The sequence below is a fragment of the Austrofundulus limnaeus genome, unplaced genomic scaffold (assembly GCF_001266775.1).
Source record: "Austrofundulus limnaeus strain Quisiro unplaced genomic scaffold, Austrofundulus_limnaeus-1.0 Scaffold128, whole genome shotgun sequence".
Classification (NCBI taxonomy): domain Eukaryota; kingdom Metazoa; phylum Chordata; class Actinopteri; order Cyprinodontiformes; family Rivulidae; genus Austrofundulus; species Austrofundulus limnaeus.
The window spans coordinates 709,273-728,304 of record NW_013952530.1 but is presented as its reverse complement, the minus strand read 5'-3'; the positions used below and the strand labels follow the sequence as shown (position 1 = coordinate 728,304).

Sequence of the window (19,032 nt, the reverse complement as noted above, 5' to 3'; positions counted from 1 at the left end):
GTTTTTGACGCCGCCACCGCAGTTTGTCCTTCATGAGCCTTCGTAGACAAGATGGCGACTGCCTGTAGGGGGATATAAACAGCTTTTTATAAGGTAAAAATAATAAAACAAGGTCTTTGTCTGCAATGATTAGACATGTTTTTTATTATTGTCATTAGTGATTATCTCAATTTTGGCTAAAAGACTTGACAAAATCCCACACACTGAGCCTTTAATAGATTTTGAGAACAAATTAAGACTTTTCATTCGCCAAAGGTTTTGAGTCACAACCTCCATTTATCATCAGCATTAGCTATTAGCTAATACTAGCTAACCGAACAGCGATACAAGTTTTAATATTGGATAATGAAGTCTTTTAGTAACCACCTTAAATATATTTTGTAATCGAACTAAAAGCGGTCAAAATAATTATTAGTCTGTGGCTTTAAAATTGTTCTTTTTTTGGCTTGGCAGTGTGTGTGTGTATTTATACTTGACTAGAGGTAATGCGTAAGAATGTTAATGTCTTCTTCTTTGTTGTCCGCGCAGACTTGCTGAATGTGACAGTGCATATTCATGAGCCTTTATTTCCAAGAACGTGTTAACGTTCACCAAGAAAGGTCCCTGGATTTAGAAGGGAAAAAAATTAATTAAAATGAAGCAGARAGCATGAAAGGTTAGAGCTACAAAGATGAGGAAGTTCACACAGCGGATGAATTTAGTTTTTCATCTTGATTAATGCCTGAGAGATGAAACGAGATAAAAACAAAACTTAAGAATGACACGTAAAACAGTGTCAACATCTTGTCAGCAAATCCAGTTTCACATGTACACTTTGGTGGTTTTGCAACAGGAACTCGAGCCGCTTCACTGTGAGCTGCTCCAGCTGCCACACTTCAGAATATTTGGTACAAAAGTCGTGCAGTCAATGTTGTAATGTAAATTTCCCATACTTTTTTTTTAAATGTGCTGTTCACATTTTGAAAATCTAAAATCATTTGTCCACACTTTATTTTTGTGCAAATTTACGATGAGGAGGAGAAGAAGAAATGTTCCAATGGGTAGTTTTGTCAGTCCTCAGTTAAAAACAAAAGGTTTTAAAGTAGACATATTGTGCTTTTAAATCTTTCTTTTTCACACTTAAATCATTCATTTGGGGTTTATATAAACTGCAATGCTTTGGTCTGAATTCCTCATTGTAACTCCACAAGTGTCTCGGATCAACTCATTTTGAGGCTGTCTCTTTAAAATCCAAACCAAGCACTTCACACCCCATTCTAGAGACAAAGGCAACAAAATGTATTAAACGTATAAAAAAGTGGATTTTCCTTGAWATGTCCCCTTTAAAGGGAAAGTAAGTTACAAATGCTCCAATTAGATCCACTTTACATAACGCCCCTTTTGACTGAAGCTGGAGATTTTCTACTTTGTTTTGTCCAGTCATGTACACGCGGCAGCGCTTGTTTTCTCTGAAACCAAAGCTTTTTGAATCCACGATTTTGTGGAGGTTTTTAGAACAGTAATTGGTGTAACTAACCATGTTTCCATCCAATTTTAATGCGTATTTTGAGCGAAATTTTAAGATGTTGCAAAAGAAGAAATGCGCAACTGGCCTGGAACGAATCAACCAGGCTACGCAAAGTGTAATTACATCRGACAATGACGTTACAYGTGGCTGTAGTAAACAGGAAGTAAAGTAAAGGTGTACACATCTCAGGACAATGGAGAAAGTTATCAGGAACGTGTTACTTTCGGGAAAATCGTAAATATTCTGTTACAYCAACTAGTGTTGGTGATGTTACAGCTGTGTGGAGACGTAGAAAAGGAAATGCAATTCTCTTCACATTGCGGGAATATACGTGAACAGGTCGACAGCGGGAGGAGGGTCCAGCTGCAGTTGTGACATTTATTGTACAGCAGGAACAGCTGATTGAGGTAAATGTTCACTACATCAGAACTTATTCGGCCACTTTGTTTTCGTTTCCCCTTTTGCGCATTTAACTACTTTCAAAAAATCCAAAAACCACCTCAAGCGAGCGCAAAAACGTTTTTTTGCGAAACTGAGGACGTTGTTGCAAATTTTGCCGTTTCCATTCACCTTTTCTAATGCGATACTTCAAAATGCACATAAAAATTGTTGATGGAAACACGGTTACTGTTTTCATGTTTGTTAAAATCTGAAAATCACAGCTCCAGAAAGTGACTTGGCATTAAAAGAAGCACAGCATAACCTATGTAAACATGTTTTTATTTTTAAATTTCATGTTGATTCGCCACAATCAACAATGGAAATACACTAACATTTCCAGTGATTGTTCGTGTATAATCAGGGCCTTTGAATGAGACCAGTGTCCTGCCTCCAGAGAAACGTAGGATGAGCAGATACCTTCTGTCACTCTTATCAGCAGTAAAACCTTTGCTGCAGATTGTTGTTTTTTAAAGTCTTTCCTCTACATCCTTTTTTTCTACACAGGATGCCAGAGTGTCTTTRACCATTGTTTTCATGATGCTCAGTTTTCCCCTCTGACAACCTGCAAGATTATTTAGGTTTTTGTGAAGCAATTTCCCTTTCAGCGTTGCAAAGTGCCTGTGGGAATAGTTTGAAGTAGATGTTCGTTTGGATTAGGTTTTTTTTTTTAATCTTTTTGTCTGATCTGCCTTTGTTTAAGTGATGGGTATTCCAGGTTTTTTGTTTGTGGTCTGGAATGATAAGAAGCACTGAGATCTGTGCGAACAGATAAAGAGGGAGATCCTTTCGAGTGAGCTGCCGTTGAGTGCCTCGGTCTGTTTTATTTTTGAAATGTGGAGAATGTGTTTGATGTGAAAGTGAGCAAAAGTGGGTGAGAGAAAGTAAWAAAAAAGACAGAAGCATGACAGATGCTCGGCAGGACTTAAGTTAACACTTTCGTCTTTAGCTCTTTAATAGTGATATTTATCACTATAAAGTAACCTTTTCAAGTGGAATATGTCGGATCATTTTTAAAACCCAACATAGTGAGGAACTTAAAGTGTTGTTTAAAAAAAGAGCTAGATTCAAATAAACTGTGTTTATCCTTGTTCTATTGAGGAAGTATAAAGATAAACAAAGGTTTGCCATAAAGTCAGTTGTTCATTAACTTTAGAAATAATCAAAGCGTGGCAGTTTTGTTTTGGTTAACAGAAGCACCTTTTTAAGATCCTGCTTTTCCTCTTCCCTGCCGATCAACAGAAGGTCATCAGAGCTTTTATCTCATCCAGGCTCGACTGCCACAGTGCTCTTTATTCTGCTATCAGCAGGGAAAATAAACAGAAATCATCCACAGAAAGCTGCTGCCGGGCTTTTTAACAACGTTTCTCTCTGCCTTTCACTTGCTGCCTCTGAGCCTTATTTTAGAATTTTATTGCTTGTTTTTTTAAGCCTGAAATAGTCCAGCCCCTGACTGTTTACCTGACCTTTTAACCTCTCGTGTAGCAGCTCGCTGCCTGAAATCATCTGGTGGGGCCTCTTCGATTCCTACATCACAACTAGTCTCAAAAACGGTTGATCAGGTCTCTGCCGTCCAGTCATCCCATACTTCGAGTGGTAACAAATCATGTGAAACATTTGTTTAAAACCTTTCTCTGGAAGGTGGTGGGGCAGTATACATCCCTTTATGGAATGTTACTTATTAATGCCTCTGAAACTTCCAAGCCTTTTAATGTAGTTTTTATCAATGTTTAATCAGGCTTAGGCAAGAAATGCTTATGATTTTGATTAATTCTGCCCGTGGATTACCTCTGGGATTGATTGACAGAGGGAAGGCGTTACTTGTGCAAACTTCCTCCTGGAAAGAGATGCTTTTGTTCTGGAATACAAGCGCGTGGCACAATACAACATGGTGAAAGCAGTGTAAAACCATCTAATCTTTTTGGCGATCTTGAGAAAAGCACAACTTGTAAGCACTAGAGACGCGACGTTCGCGAACGATCCGTATCTTTTGAACGGCTCTTTACAACGAATGATAGGAGCCAAATCGCGGGCACTAATGAGCCATTTGTAGTTTTATTTCTTTTATTTCTCATACAGGTATAATCATTTTTTCATATTTAAATCGCTCCCGCTTTGCTTTTTCACGGAAAACAGGCGGAGTTGTGGAGTACAGAAGCTCACGGGGGGGGGGCTTGACAAACACATGGTTCCACCCACGTGACTGGATGACGTCATTACGTACGGCTATGTGATGACGTAATACGTTCAAAATCGAACGGCTCTTTCATACATGTCAACTCTTTGGACATTTACCTGTATAAAAAGCCTCAAAAATCCATAAATTTTGCTAAAAATCTGTAGATTAGAGATTGCTCTATACGTCCATATACCTGCAAAATACGGACAATCCGTACAATTTGACATGTATGCTCTTTTGAACAGCTCTATGAAACAAACGGCTCCCCGAGATCCGGATCCCTTCAGAGAGCCATTCATCCCATCACTAGTAAACACTTCCTGGAGAGAGGTGAAGGAGATGAAGCTGAGCAGATAWCCAGGAGGTTTCGAACAAATTGGCCGCCCACAATTACACAAGCACTTATAAACAACAGCGCAACAAATAAGTAAAAAGTAAAGTCTGAACCGTAAGACCATAATGGCTTATTTTTAGCACAACAGTTGAAGCTTCTGCGGATGGTCTGCCTATAATCACACCCATAGAGTAAGGCAGAGGTTCTCAAACTGGGGTCCCTGGACCCCTAGGGGTCCGCGAGAGGTATCTTGGGGGTCCTCAAAAATTTTTATTAAAAAGTTAATTTGGTTTTTATTTTTAAAAATGCATGGAGAACAATGAACTAATAAAACAAACCAAATAAAATTAATAAAAAATATATTCCCATGGCATTTAGGGGTTGAAATGGTAATAAATTATCTTTTAAAACAGCGTGGGGTTTATGAGGGTGTCCCTGGAATTTCTTTTGTCCTTGTAAGGGGTCCCCAGACCCAAATGGCTTGAGARCCCCTGGAGTAAGGGACACACAAAGTGGAGACACGCACACAGTGGGCAAAACCGACCCTACCCGAGGTGAATAGAGTAGAACYGAGCTCATGGAGATGGGGCTATAGGGTTAGAAACAAACAAGCAAAAATCTTTAGGGGAAAAAACTAGGGACCCACGAAATATCGGTAATAACATCGGTGTCGGCCAATGCTAGTCATTTTTTAGAATATTGGATATTAATATTGGTCTGATAAGTAAAACTGGGCTGATATTAACGTCCAATAATGATTTCCCACTTTTTAGCTTTGTGTTTGTGTTTTGGGAGGGGAAATGTTTGGTTGAGTGGTACTTGTTTGATCTTTATAGTTATATTGACGTTGCACAGTCAGGAATAACTGAAGGAGTAAACCATGTCAGCGGTCTGGTTGACACGAGTGTAATTATGCGTATACGTATATAAATAATTTGTGTGTTGTGTGTAATATTGGTAAATATCGGTTATCGGCCATGACACCAATAATTGATTGGATATCGATATTGGCTGAAATTTTCACTTCTGTGCATCCCTAGAAAAAGACTTTGGTTTGTCAGAATGCTGTTGCCTGTTAGTYTATTAAACTAGTTTGTTTTTGATTCAGTGGCACAGATTTGAATCTGCTGTTTTGACCTGACTCACTCGTCATTGTTAGTTTCAGTTTACCTGAGCGTTGCTCAGCTAAATCACACACGTGCGGTCAAATCACTGCAGAATGCAACCTTCTCTCAGRAAATTTAAAACAGTTGACACTTAATAAACCCTTTTTTTGTTTGTTTTGGAACAGGCTCCTAATTTAATCTGTTGTAAAGTCAGTGTAAACCCATTATTTTGAAACCTTCTTCACTGTTTCGCTCAGATAAGACAGTATTTCAGTTTGTTTTCAAATCATTACAATAAATCATGTTGGCAACATTGAGTGAATGTGAATGCGTTTAACCTGTGTGTGTGTGTGTGTGTGTGTGTGTGTGTGGGTGTGTTTGTGTTATTCAAATACATCTCTTAACGACATATTTCACCTGGTGGAACCCTAACGCACCTGGGATGTAGCAGAACAGGATGTAATTACTTACGCTGAGGGATTTTTTTTGTTGTTTTCACTTTCTTGCGGCTGTCGTAAATCAACAATAGATTAGGAAGCAGGGAAATTTACAAAGTTTTTTAAAATCAAGATCTAMATCACAGTCTACATTTTTTGTTAAATCTTTTGTAACTTGTGAACATACAGTTTTATTGTGTCTGTTTTGAAATTGTTTTCGAATTTGGATGAAATTTTCTTCACATTTGTACGTCTTTTGCGTGAGTGATTTTTCTAAACAATTTGTTTTGCTTCCTCAGATACAAGAAGATTGTTACCCAGAATCATCGTTTGTCTTGACGTCAGGCACTAAAACAAGGTAAATCAACAATAAATCATAACACCTTTTGCTGTCATTGCAGCATTTCTTCCTGCATCTTACCCAAATTTAGACTTTTATTTTTACAGTGAAGTATGTCTCAGTTATAGAGGTCCAAAGAGGGCTGGCCTTTCTGATCTGTTGTACTCAAATTTCATTGAGTCATCTTTATTTGCGTAATTTTTTTTGCAAAGGTTTCCGTGTTGTACAAGATACCATTACCAAAAGTTACTGTATAGCCGACTGTTCTCAATCAAGTGCATAATCAATCTGCACTTTATTAATTTTATAGTGTGGAATCTCAAAAAGTCTTGATCAAGACAAACACTGAACAATAGTCAACAACAGTAGGTATGAGACAAACTGACTCGTTTATTATTAACCAATGGGTTACAWACATTTTTGACTTAAACCTAAGAATATTTTACAATTAAATAAAATAAATCAAAAGGAGGGCTTGTATTGGAGATTTTAGATGCAGGCCGATATAATCAGATATTCATTTTTTGACTAATATCGGACCGATATTGATATCGGATCGAGACACCCTAAATACGTACAATTTGACATGTATGCGTATCGATTTTTTTAAAATCTTGACGTATTAGATGCTTTTGAAGAAAGTTAATTATTTTCTTTCTGTGTTTTGAGAGCATAAAGTCAGTCATTTCTTGATCATGAAAAAAAAAACAGCCTTACACACAGACTTGGAGCCAGATATGATCCAGAAACACTTGGATGATTTATGGTCCTCGTGTCCTAACTTAACACCGTGTTGTGTTTTCACTTAAGGGGATCGTCCTCATCTGTCTGTTCCTGCAACACACACTCACGAGTGTACACACAAACACACACACACAGACACGCAAAGTAGTTCTTAAACTTGTTGACAGTCCCACACTCGAGTATGTACCAGCGGGGTGAGACTGTATATACAGAAATAGGGTGGTGACAGTTGTAGGCAGGCAGATCCGCTGACTGCAGTCCAACCAGCTGCGATCAGAAGAAAAGGGGTTTGAATGGAAGTGACAGCTGTGGATTCCTCAGGATGAAGGAGGAAGAGAAAGACACGAGTTAGTGCTTTCCCRTTAACTGTTAGTCAGCTCTGTTTGTTGGTAAAATATCTCATGAACCACTTGACAGACTTTAGTGAAACACCTAAAACTTATTAAGATTTGGAATGAATTCAAGATGGCTACCTCAGCCAATTAACTGTATTCAACCTTAAAATGGTGACGTCACAGTCAATTCCACAGCTACTGAGTTAAAGTATTGGTTTGGTATTAGCTAATTTCAGTTTTAACATGTTGTCTCAGTAGGGATTGTCACCTTTGACATTTGAATCGATTTGGTACCAATATCCGGTACCTGGGAATGGTACTTAGCGGTAACAATTTTCGGTACTTTGTGAGTGTTTTTTTTAATAATAAACTTTTTTTAACATATTTCTCAATATATAAAATTAACAAATATCAAGACAACATCCAACTCTTTGTATTGTAACATCAGTTGTGTAACTTATTTCTTTAAWGTGAAAACTGTTGAAACCAACAAGACTGTTTTGTCTTATTGCACAAATTAAAATCCAGCTCCATGTATTTCTATTGATGTCATTTCCCCACTAGGAAAACTGTGTGATGGAGGTCCATGGAAGGCAAATAAATTTAAATCAAATAAGCAAAAGAGGATGGAGTTAAAATAAATAAAAGATATTCAAGCTACGAATTGAGCATCCAAAACGCGTCCAACACTTCAAGCTGGCTGCTTGTGCTCCTTCGGGTCAGATGTGTTCGGACTGTCAGGAAGCTCCTCTGTTGTTTTCCTCTGCCGGTCTCTGTTTAATGGCGGATGAATTAAAGAAAGTGGCGGTATTTTATTTACTTTGAGCAAGCGAACGTCATGCTCACAAGATAATTAATCCAGCAGATAATTCAGTGGCGGTCTGTTCGACGAGTTTAGGAGCTGCGAGGCTTTCAAGCTACGTTCAGACTGAGCTTTGTTTACTGAAGCAGCGGCTGCTGACGTCATTACGTTCTTGCGCAATGCTGCATTCAGGACAGGCATGGAAAACTCACCACTCTTACGCCAATACGGTCACAATGATGTGTTTAGGTACCTAAACATGGTACCGTTTGTTACGTGAATAGTTTCTCGGTGGTACCGACATAATTCGGTCTGTACTTAAAAAAGTATCAAATTCGGTACCCAGCCCTGTCTCTGAGTTATAACACATCTTTGTGAGAGTTTCCTCATGTTGTCCTTTTCATGGTTGCACCAAAATGGCCACAACTTCATCTTAATTTTTCAATTCTCTTTTGCCTTCATTTCTAMTAGAAATCTTTGCTTTTCTTTGTAAAATGGTGCGATTCCGTTCAGTATAGCTTATTTAAAAACTTTATCTCAGGATTAGGATTGACTGAAGAGGGATTTACTGGCAGTATGAGCGCTTTTGAGGGACTGAGAGCGCAGAAAGTCAGAGTAAAGAACATGTGATCCTAACTGTCAGTATTAGACTATTCATAGAGATCCTGTGTTGCACAAGGCTGATGTAGCAACTGTGTGGATTTTTTCCTCCCTTGAATGCATCCTAAAGCCTTTTACACAAATTCATGAATCACTTTAGCATWTTGCAAACAATAAAACACACACTCTACTTATTAATTGCTCTGAACTGTAAGTATCTGATTATTCCTTGGGAGAAACGATGAGCATTTTTTAAACATCTTTTCTTCAAACAAAAGAAAATCAGTTTTTACTTAGACGGTGTTAAAGTTGCATGACTGAACAGACAGCRTTATTTAAAAAAAGGACTAGATTTTGCAGACATGGTTTCTGCAGAAATATCAAACCACAACACTTCCCTAAAACTAAAGTATGAAAACAAGCAGCTGAGATCACCTGTTACTTTTATTGACTGCTAAAAATATTCTAATGCGTTTAGCATTTAGCTCTGTGGTGTGTGTGCATACGATCATCTGTTCCTGTTTTCATATAAAGAAAATTTTCCAAAAAAAGTTKTTTATTTAAGGAAATTACTCATCCTATTTTTTTCTTTCCTTGAAGTCATGTGAGATAAGGTCCCAGAGAGCTGACACATTCTTGTAATTGTATGTTATGAAAGACGGTGAAACAGCATTTTTAACTAAGTACAAAAGACGTGTTTTTAGGCCAAATTCATCCCATTTGCATCTGGAATAAATAAAGCACAACTTTAAAATGGTTTGTCAATAGCTTACTGAGTAGTTTTCCATGTTCCCATTCGTAAGTGTGTGTTCTTCGCATTAGTGCGTTGCCTTTAGGCCTCGTTTAGCCATTAATCAGTCGTTAAATGATGTCAGAGCGTTTTCGCTTTTCAGTAATCCTGACAGCGTTGTTGCAGAGATTGGGTAATGTGTGTGTGTGGGGTGACTCTGGCGGTTTTTCTCTACGAGTTATCTTGATAAGAAACTTTCCTGCAGCCGAGCTTAACGGCACTGTACGGCAGCAGCGTCGCGAATACGAGGAAAGGAGAAGGGAGGCCGTGGGAGTCTAAACTAAGCTCTCAAACAGGAAGCCGCCCTGGTTCTCTCATTGTTGTGCTTTTATAGACTCAACTTCCTGTCGGCCGGACCGCCCCCTGTCACCATGGTTGCCGTTCCTGTTGTTAAAAGGATGGACTTTAAAGATCATCTACTGAAAAGAGGCTGGGATGACATGTTGAATAAGAGAAGCTTTTATGTTGTTAACATCTGAAACCTTCTACAGGTATAGATATTTATCGCCGCAGTTACAAAGCAGCGCTGCGACTCCACTACATTGTTTATTTGTCGCGCTCCATTTCCGACATGAATTGAATCCAATGCCGCAGTAAAAGCAGCGCAGCGCGCGTCATTAGGGCCAACGTTCAGCCCCGGGCCTGCAGATGCCCTGCAGGCACCGCCGCTCCTCATCAGGTAAGGTGCCACAGCTGTCTGAACGGAACCAGTCTGATGCTGAACAGAGTTTCAGAAACCCAGAGAGGAAGAGTGGAAGGGTAAGAAGGAAAGAGTTGAACACACACACACAAAAAGAGGATGTGGCCGGCAGTAAAAGATGACTGGAGGGGAGTGGAGCTCTCTGTCTAATTATAGACCCTGCTGTGAGCTGGCTGAGGCAGAAGTGCTACTGGGGGTGGGGTTGGGGTGGGGGTGTTTCACAGTACCGGATATTTACATGACAAGCTGAGGAGTTTTACCTTTACTTCTGTAGTTCACACACATCGTGTGTGTGTTTGCCTGTGCATTTGTGTTTCTATCAGCATCTTTATAGCTCGGAGAGCGAATCTAAACCAAACTTCTGGGCATTTTGTGTGTTTGTCACTGATGACAAACTGTTTGAGAAACGATGAGAAGGAACACTGTTTTCTTTTTTTAATGTTTCAGCCTTGTGTCAGTGTCAGTTTTATTTATAAAGCGCTTTTAAAACAGCTAAAGGCTGCACCAAAGTGTGTACAGTAATCAACAAAAATCACAAAACCATAAAAAATGCTAAAAATACATAATAAACTACAAATAGGGATGCAGGGATATGAAATTTTCAGCCGATATCGATATCCGATATAATTATTGCTGTTATGGCCGATAAATGATATTTACTGATATTACACAAACACACAAATTATATTATACATAAACGCACAAACACACTTGGATTTTTTTTTTTGATACAGTAAATAAACTTGATTTGTATAAAATCAAGAATAAACTAAATTTGATTTTACTCAACTTTTACTGTATTGGTGCTGAATTTACTTATTTAACTGTGTGATTTTATTGTGTTTTTGTTTTTGTTTTCAGTTTTTATTTTATGTGTTCAGCACTTTGTTTCAGCAGTGGCTGATGTTATAACACTTTATAAGTAAAGTTTGATTGATAAACAAGCAGACCTCTGACATGGCTCTACTTCAGTTATTCCTGACTGNACCCAGGACACGCTGGAGGGACTATGTCTCTCGGCTGGCCTGGGAACGCCTTGGAGTTCCCCCGGAGGAGCTGGAAGAAGTGGCTGTGGAGAGGGAGGTCTGGGCCTCCCTTCTGAAGCTGCTGCCCCCGCTCCATCCAATTGACCAAATACATGAAGGGCTCCATTTGATTGGTGACTTGGTAGAGAGTCAACACTGCAAATGCCTGAAGGAAGACAGTGGTAATAATGTACTGGAGTGTGATTTAAAATAAAAATGGGCAGAATTGGACGAGTTTTTCAGATTTTTATTTACTGAGAATCTCTGCGAACGTTTTCAAGACATTCTGGAGACTCTCTGGAACAGTTTCCAGTTAGTCCACAAGCAGTTGCAGCCCACGCACTACCTCTAGAAGTGGCAGCTGTTTTACTTCTCCTCCAGGTACAAACATGTACACAATTTGCATTTACTGTAGCTGTGTTTCCATTAGTGTTTTTTGCGCACATTTTGAAGGATTGCGTTAGAAAAGATGGATGGAAACGGCAGAATTCGCAACAACTTCCTCAATTTTCCAAAAACGTTTTTACGCTCACTTGAGGTGGTTTTTGAATTTTTCGAAAAAGAGTTAATGCGCAAAAGGGGACATGGAAACACATTTGCTGAATAAGTTCTGAAGTAGCGAACATTTACCACGACCAGCTGTTCCCCTCCCCATCTTTCATCGGAACTGAAGTCCTTCCAAACACTGGCTTTCAGTGCAAAATCTGCTGCTTCTCGCTGTGCCTTTGCTGTGTGTCTTGGTGCTGCATTTGTTGCAATCCTCAGAGCGGTATTACCTCTAAATTATAATCAGTTTTTGTCATTTTTACATCGGTGCAGAATTGTGCATGTCTGCACGGTGATGCATTGCAAAGTAGATTATCACCTCCACCCCTTCTAAACACCAATTAAAACTACAGACTCCCCAAATTTTCCTAACTGTTTTAAAGATATCCATTTGGGAACTGCTTTATGGTCCGTTTTGCACGTTACTCTGATGCCCTTAGGTCTCTGTAATAATAAACAGGAAGAAGAAAAGTAATGACAGTATGGAAACCTTGTTTCCCCACATCAGTAACAGATCTCCTCACCTGTTTGTGCCATTCTGTGTAACTGAATCATCCGATATCAGCAGAGAAATGTCTGTTCAAACGTATTTGTTGATTAAATTGTGCTGCTAGCTGCTTAATAGCTGAAAACTGGTGACATCATCATTCCACAAGTGTGTGTGTATGTGAGTGTGTGTGTGTGTGTGTGTGTGTGGGGGGGGGGGTATTATTAAACATGGGTTATTGATAATTAGATTTTTAATGCTTTTTAAGCATTAATAGCACCTTTCATAGATATAAAATCACAAAGTGCTTCACATAAAAGCAAAAAAAAATATTAAAACATCACAAAAGCATTACATTCATACAAAAATACAAGTATTAAAAATAGAAAAGGTAATAACCCCTCCCCCTTTTTTTAGATCAAATAATCTGAGCTCAAATCTGAGCTTATGACTTTATTAAACTGACAATATATAAAAAAGTCTAGTTTTGAAGCTAAATAATATATATTAAGAATACATATTTGATGCTGTGTTTAAATCCAAACAAGTATTTGCCATCCTCCTTTCCTCCTTTTGTTGTGTTTAGAGTCTGTAAGTTTTACACTCCTGCTTTTGTTTCCTGTTTGCAGCAGTATTTCAGCACCACAACTCAGGACAGACATCGTTAATTCAGCATTTTGGGTCATTTTTCCGTGTTTCCGAGTTGATTTCAAAAAGCCTCCAGTTGTGATTATTGTTGTTCCGCTGATGGTTGCTGCTACACGTGTTTTAGCGATAGCAACACAATCCAAGTGTACTCTGTGTGGGAGCCTGACAGCCTAACAGTAGCATTGAATGTTTATGGAAACTCGGCGAGGACTTTGGAAACCCAAGCCGTGCTCCATTATGTATCAGCCGTCCTCTGCCACTGTCACACTCAGACTGGTTAGAAATCCTGTCYGTTGTTTGGCACATTTTGTTTGTGCGTGCACACAAAAATATGTTTACATCCATTTTAGGTGGTTTGGTTTGAGGTCATTGCTGTTCGCAGAATGATTAGCACATGCTAACTTTTATCTACTTTATGCTTTACAAAGTRGTTTACTCAACAAATCACATTTTTAGACTTCTTACACTGGGGAGGTCATGACTGTAATTGGAAAAGCAAATTAAAGTAGGGCTGCAAAAACCAGTGTTGTATAAAGTACTTCAAAGTGATACTTGAGTAAAAGTACAAGTATCTTATCATAAAAATACTTTGGTAAAAGTTAAAGTCTTCTCTAAAAATATTACTTSAGTAAAAGTACAAGTATCTTATCATAAAAATACTTTGGTAAAAGTTAAAGTCTTCTCTAAAAATATTACTTGAGTAAAAGTCAAAGTATTTGATATGTTTTGTACTTAAGTTTCAAAAGTAAATTTCTGACACAAAATCTACTTAAGTATTAAAAGTAAAAGTACTGAGTAAAAGTGAGCAGTTAGATTTTCAAAATGACATTTATTGGGAGGTGACTTCTCCAAAAAATATTTTTTCTAACGGCGTACAGCTGTGATGGGTTGTGTACAAGCTAATATGGTGTCAGAATGGTATATATTTATACTTCTCATTCAACCACAATTAAATTCACTCTATCCAGGAGACACAATTTATAAGGAGAGGATTTTTTTAAATAATAACTCAGAATAAAATAGGAGTAACCACTTTCTACTTCTTACCTTTTTAAAAAATGTAGTGAGTAGAAAGTACAGATAATTATGTAAAAATGTAATGAGTAAAAGTAAAAAATACACTGAAAAATAATTACTCAAGTAAGGTACAGATAACCAAAATTTCTACTTAGTTACTTTACAACTCTGCAACTAAACATTATTGTAATAATTGATTATTTGTTCGATTGTTGTTGGATTTTTTTTCCGATTAATCGGTGAATTGGAAAACAAACAAAAAAAAACATATTAAAATTTTGACCTCTTTGCAAAATAAAATAATTAGACTGACATAGCAAATCACACAAAAAACAGTTTGCTGTTTAGAATTCTGTTACTATAATATTAACTGTATTAACTGTACTGCATAAATAAGTAAATATTCATCAAATAGCTTCAGTAAAAAAAGGAATACACAAAAATATTCGCAAATTTGTGCCATATCCTTAAATGTCTCTTCGTATTTTCTCTCTGAGTTTTGTAAAATGTGTCCTTGAGGGAAGAGTGTAACCTGAAATAAAAGTGTGAACTATTATAGTGGTCTTTATGTTTGACCATGGACAGTCTCATGTCAGTGACGATCATGTTAAGACGTTCAGCCCAGACAGCTGCTTATTACAATAATTCAATAAATTACTTGTTTTACTTGCAGTGTTAGGTTAAGGCACGTGTCTTCACAGCAAATTAAAACTTAAAGCTTAATCRTCAAATTAATACCATCATAGAATTAGCCTGGTAAAAACCAGACCCTGTCCTTCACTTTGCTTCGTACGAGGGGTCTGGACTCGCTGCGTAGAGAAGTGATTCTTGCTGGAGGCGTGGCCTCTGCTGAAGTGTGTGTGTGTTGTCACTGTGAAGGAGGCTAAGCTAAGAAGCTAACAGGAAATCGCGTGTGCTGTAAACAACCCTACTGAGAGGAGAAAAGTACCGAGCCGAACGAGACGACTGTAAATGAGAGCTGCTGCTTTGTCAGACAAATTAAATTTAATTTGGAAGCCTTATCAACACAGACTGGCTTTATTCACTTCCTCCACTGCCGTATGCTAAAATAACTAGCAGACACTGCACAGAAAATTGACATCATTCAAAACTTCGCCTTCTGTTTGCTGATTGGCCCAGGTAAAATAAACTACAAGCWGACACTGCGCAGAAAATCGACGTTCTGTTCTCTGATTGGCCCGGCTAAAAATCTGCCTGCGAAATCCTTGTCAATAGGAGACGTCCCAGACGGAGTAGTGAAGGGAAACTAGAATTGAGCGGAGCTGCGTAGGAAGGCAAGGCTGTCATAAAATTGGCCAACAGAACAAATCGATAATAACATTTGTTGCCAACACTTTTAATAAACAATTTTAGCAATTCGTTGTTGCAGCCCTAAATCAAAACCTAAAGAATTTCAGAAAGTGCACTTCTACAAACGATTACTTTTAGTAGTGAGTTCATGTAAGGATGGAGGCCAGAGCTAATTAACATTAGCCGACACAAAAAGGGCCATATCTCAGTGAGTTGTCTAGATATTGATATTGATTTGTTTGGTGTGGTGGTGAGCGTCATTTCCAACACGTACTTAGTGAGACATTTTGCAGTATCGTAAGATTACGCATGACGTTTTCAAGGTTTCACCAAAATGCCTACAACTTTTTCATTTTTGTCGTAAGAGGAGTTCTAGCATGAAGAGCATCATGTGACATGCATTCCCTCAAGGAATACTAGGGTTTAATTTTGTAATATTCTGGCCATAAAAATAACAGAGCCAATGTTGCATCATCTTCACACAGGAAAATCAAAATTGCACGTTCAGCACAAAGTTCAGATTTTAGTTTGCTAAACAAGGAAGTGAGAAATAGTAAGAATTTGTTAAAAAATGCAAGACTGAACCTTTATAATTTAGTCTCGCTTATTTGTGAGTTTAAAATCCGTCTATTGTTCGGGATCAGCGCTGCGGTTAAATTTCTCAGAAATGTTTAAACGATCACATCATTCCTTAAAACAACAAAAAGGAGTTTTACATTGTTTTTTTTTTCTTTACAAATCCTGCTCAGTAGCTGCTTCCTCAGTGTCTTATTTAGTGCCATCATTTGCATGCCATCAGGCATTTTCACTTGCGTAAGAAGAGCCACGCATGAGTTTGTTTTGGGTGAAGCTTAAAATGCTTTTGTTGGCAAAGGTTTCAAAAGACGAGCCGTTAATTGGGATCAGCAGTTCTAAGGAACAAGTGCTCACACCCAAACCTGCACACATTGTACACAATTTGTCCGTGCAAAGTACAGTCAAATTACACTTGACACCCAAAAAGACGTTCTGTAATTTAGCATGCACGTGCTAGGTGGCATGTTGCTGCTTTCATCGTGCGGTGAACCTGCAGAGACAAGAAAAACAAGACAAAGTCGAGGAGAATTCAGTTTTTTTTCCCTTTAGCTCAGTTTTTATCCTTCTTGGTTTCTGTTTTTCCGCTCGGTGTTCTCTTGTCGCAATTTGTGTCCCCCCACCTTAAAGGAATTTCATTTGCATTTTAGTCTGTTTGGGCGTTCATTCAGAGTCAAACACCCTGAGGTAATGACATCTTTATCGGCTGAAAGCAAGCTGTTGCCTCTTAAAGGTGCAGAGTGAGACGCGCCCGTTCAGGCAGTACAGTCATGGAAGAAGAAGGTGCCGTAGCTATATTTGGAAACACGATAAGACACAAAGAGGTGGCGTCTGCGCTGCTGATTGTTGACTTTGTTCGGAGTGGATGAAACCACTCTGCTGGCTGTCATCTCRTCGTCAGCGAGCAGGAAAATCCTCCTGTCGCTTAAAGATTGTCGTGCAACTGGCTTTTCCCGAATTTGAACTTTTTTAGAGAAGCTTTTAGTTTTGTTTTACCGCCAGAGTTCAGTCATATTTTTTTCCTCCCTTTTTAAATTTTGATGTGAAAATGTAATAAGGCGGAGAGATCGAGGAAGACTTCCGTATGTTCTTGTCTTACCTGTAAAACCAGTCCTGATTAGGCTTTATCTTTGTATAGAAAAAGGAAAAGTTCCGGTGGGAGGAATCAGTGTTTATGTGTCGTGGAAGCGACTGTCTCTCGTTGTTAATCACACACACACACACCTGCACACGTCCACACTCTTTCAGACGTGGCRTTTTGTCCGTGTGGGAAACGCGTCCAATCCACCTAATCTGTCTGATAAATCAGCACATTCCCAACCGTCGTTCTTACCATTCAAACTGTATCGCCGTGCGGCCCTGGTGATTTCCATAATGCTTCACTAAACTCACCCAGAAGCATCTGCACACAGTGTCCTGTGCCAGTTGTAGAAAGCACTTTGCTTTATTTGATGCAGCACCTTACAAAGCATTCATCCTGTTTGGTACTTCTGTTTTGTTCCTTTTACATCGTGGAATTTAATTGGATTTTTGATTTGATCGAAAGCAATAATTCTGCAAAAAGTCCTAAATCCCAATTCAATTCTAGCTCGTAAGGCAACAAAATAGAAAGATGACCAGGAACGTGTTTTATAAAACACCGTGCCAGAGTAGTTTCTGATTTTAGTGTCACGTTCCATCATGWTTTCCGTCCTATTTGTGCAAACATCCTTCAAAGTTAAACCCCTATTTCACGGATCAGCCAATAATAATATTATAACAATGAGATTAACAAATATGAGACTCTCTCAACAAAACTCATTCAACTGGTAAATCCTGCTGAGAATAATCCAAAAATAAGCTGTGTTCCTGTGGCAAGTTTGAAACGACCTAGTGGAGATTTGCATTGCATAACATGCAAGGAATTCCTGCAACTGAGTGGGGGGAGAAAAAAAAAACAACACAACGCGTTAAAAACTTTCCACACCATTACACAGATAAAGTTTTAAACATTGCAGTTGTTCTTTTAATAACTGAACTTTCCTGACTGTTGGTTTTCTAAATGCAAACATATCGGTTCACCTGAAAATCACCCAATGGATCGTCTGAATGTGTTTGTGCTTGTGTGTTATCTTCACGCATGCCTTTCCAGCTCTGTTTGCATAGAAAAAAATGGTTATTTAGGGAAAATCAGCTCTGACGCACAGTTTCAAGGTTAAGTTTTGTTGTTTTCCTGAGCACCAACATTATGCAGGTGGAATGAGATGTCGCTTTTAAGAGCTCTGTTACCGTTCGAGTATCATGTCACTTGGAGGGGTGTTTAAAGTGCCTGTGACATGCAAATACAAATACAAAAAGTCAAAGAAAAAAGCTTTATATTTATGAAACTTAGCATAAAACACACAAATTTATTCATTTTGTCACACAACTGGCATTTTTTTTAATTTGGTTTGGACAAAACAAACAGGAAGTGACATCAAAGGGGATCTCTTTAAAAAAATCTCTATCTCTGGTCTTTGCCTAGTAAAGCAATACTGTTTGAACTCTGACTGTTTTTGTTTATCTCTGATAGTGATTCACAATAATCTAAAGAAACATCAGRTGCTTCTCTACAGTTTATCCATTGTAGTAATGATGTTTACATTTAGACATTCCCCTTTGACATCACTTCCTGTTACTTCACATGTGAATATCTCAACACCTGTTCATCTCAGTGGCGTGAAATGTTTTCTGTAATARGTTATCAGTGTTATCTTTCCAAAAATGCRTTCATATTTATTAYATAAATTTGATGTCACATGCACTTTAAAGATTTAATTTGATAACGGATGGTTATAGACTAATCTTGTTTCTGCTTTCCAGACTAAAAGTCATGGTGGTCGCRTGGAAACTTACATTTATTGTACAAACTTTGTATTAATTCTGCAAGACTTAAAAAAATGTGAATTCAGTCAAGCAGCAGGGTCGAGGTCAAAGTCTCACTAAAAAAACTAGGTGTGGCAATATTTAGGCACAATTCTATTAAAAAAAATTTAGGGCTGCACGAAATTAGGAATCATTACTTTCATGGACAGAATTTCTAGGCGCAGCTGAGGTGTTGAGGGGATCTGTTTTGGGGGCCTTAGGATCACATC

General features: G+C 38.3%; 1 protein-coding gene across 1 annotated transcript in view; it reads left to right on the top strand.

The window, feature by feature from the left end:
• The window catches only part of hdac7a (histone deacetylase 7a), a gene marked incomplete at both ends in the record, with an annotated part of 48,041 nt that overhangs the window by 9,694 nt on the left and 19,315 nt on the right, over positions 1-19,032 (top strand). The window contains 1 exon segment of the mRNA XM_014015359.1: positions 6,301-6,359.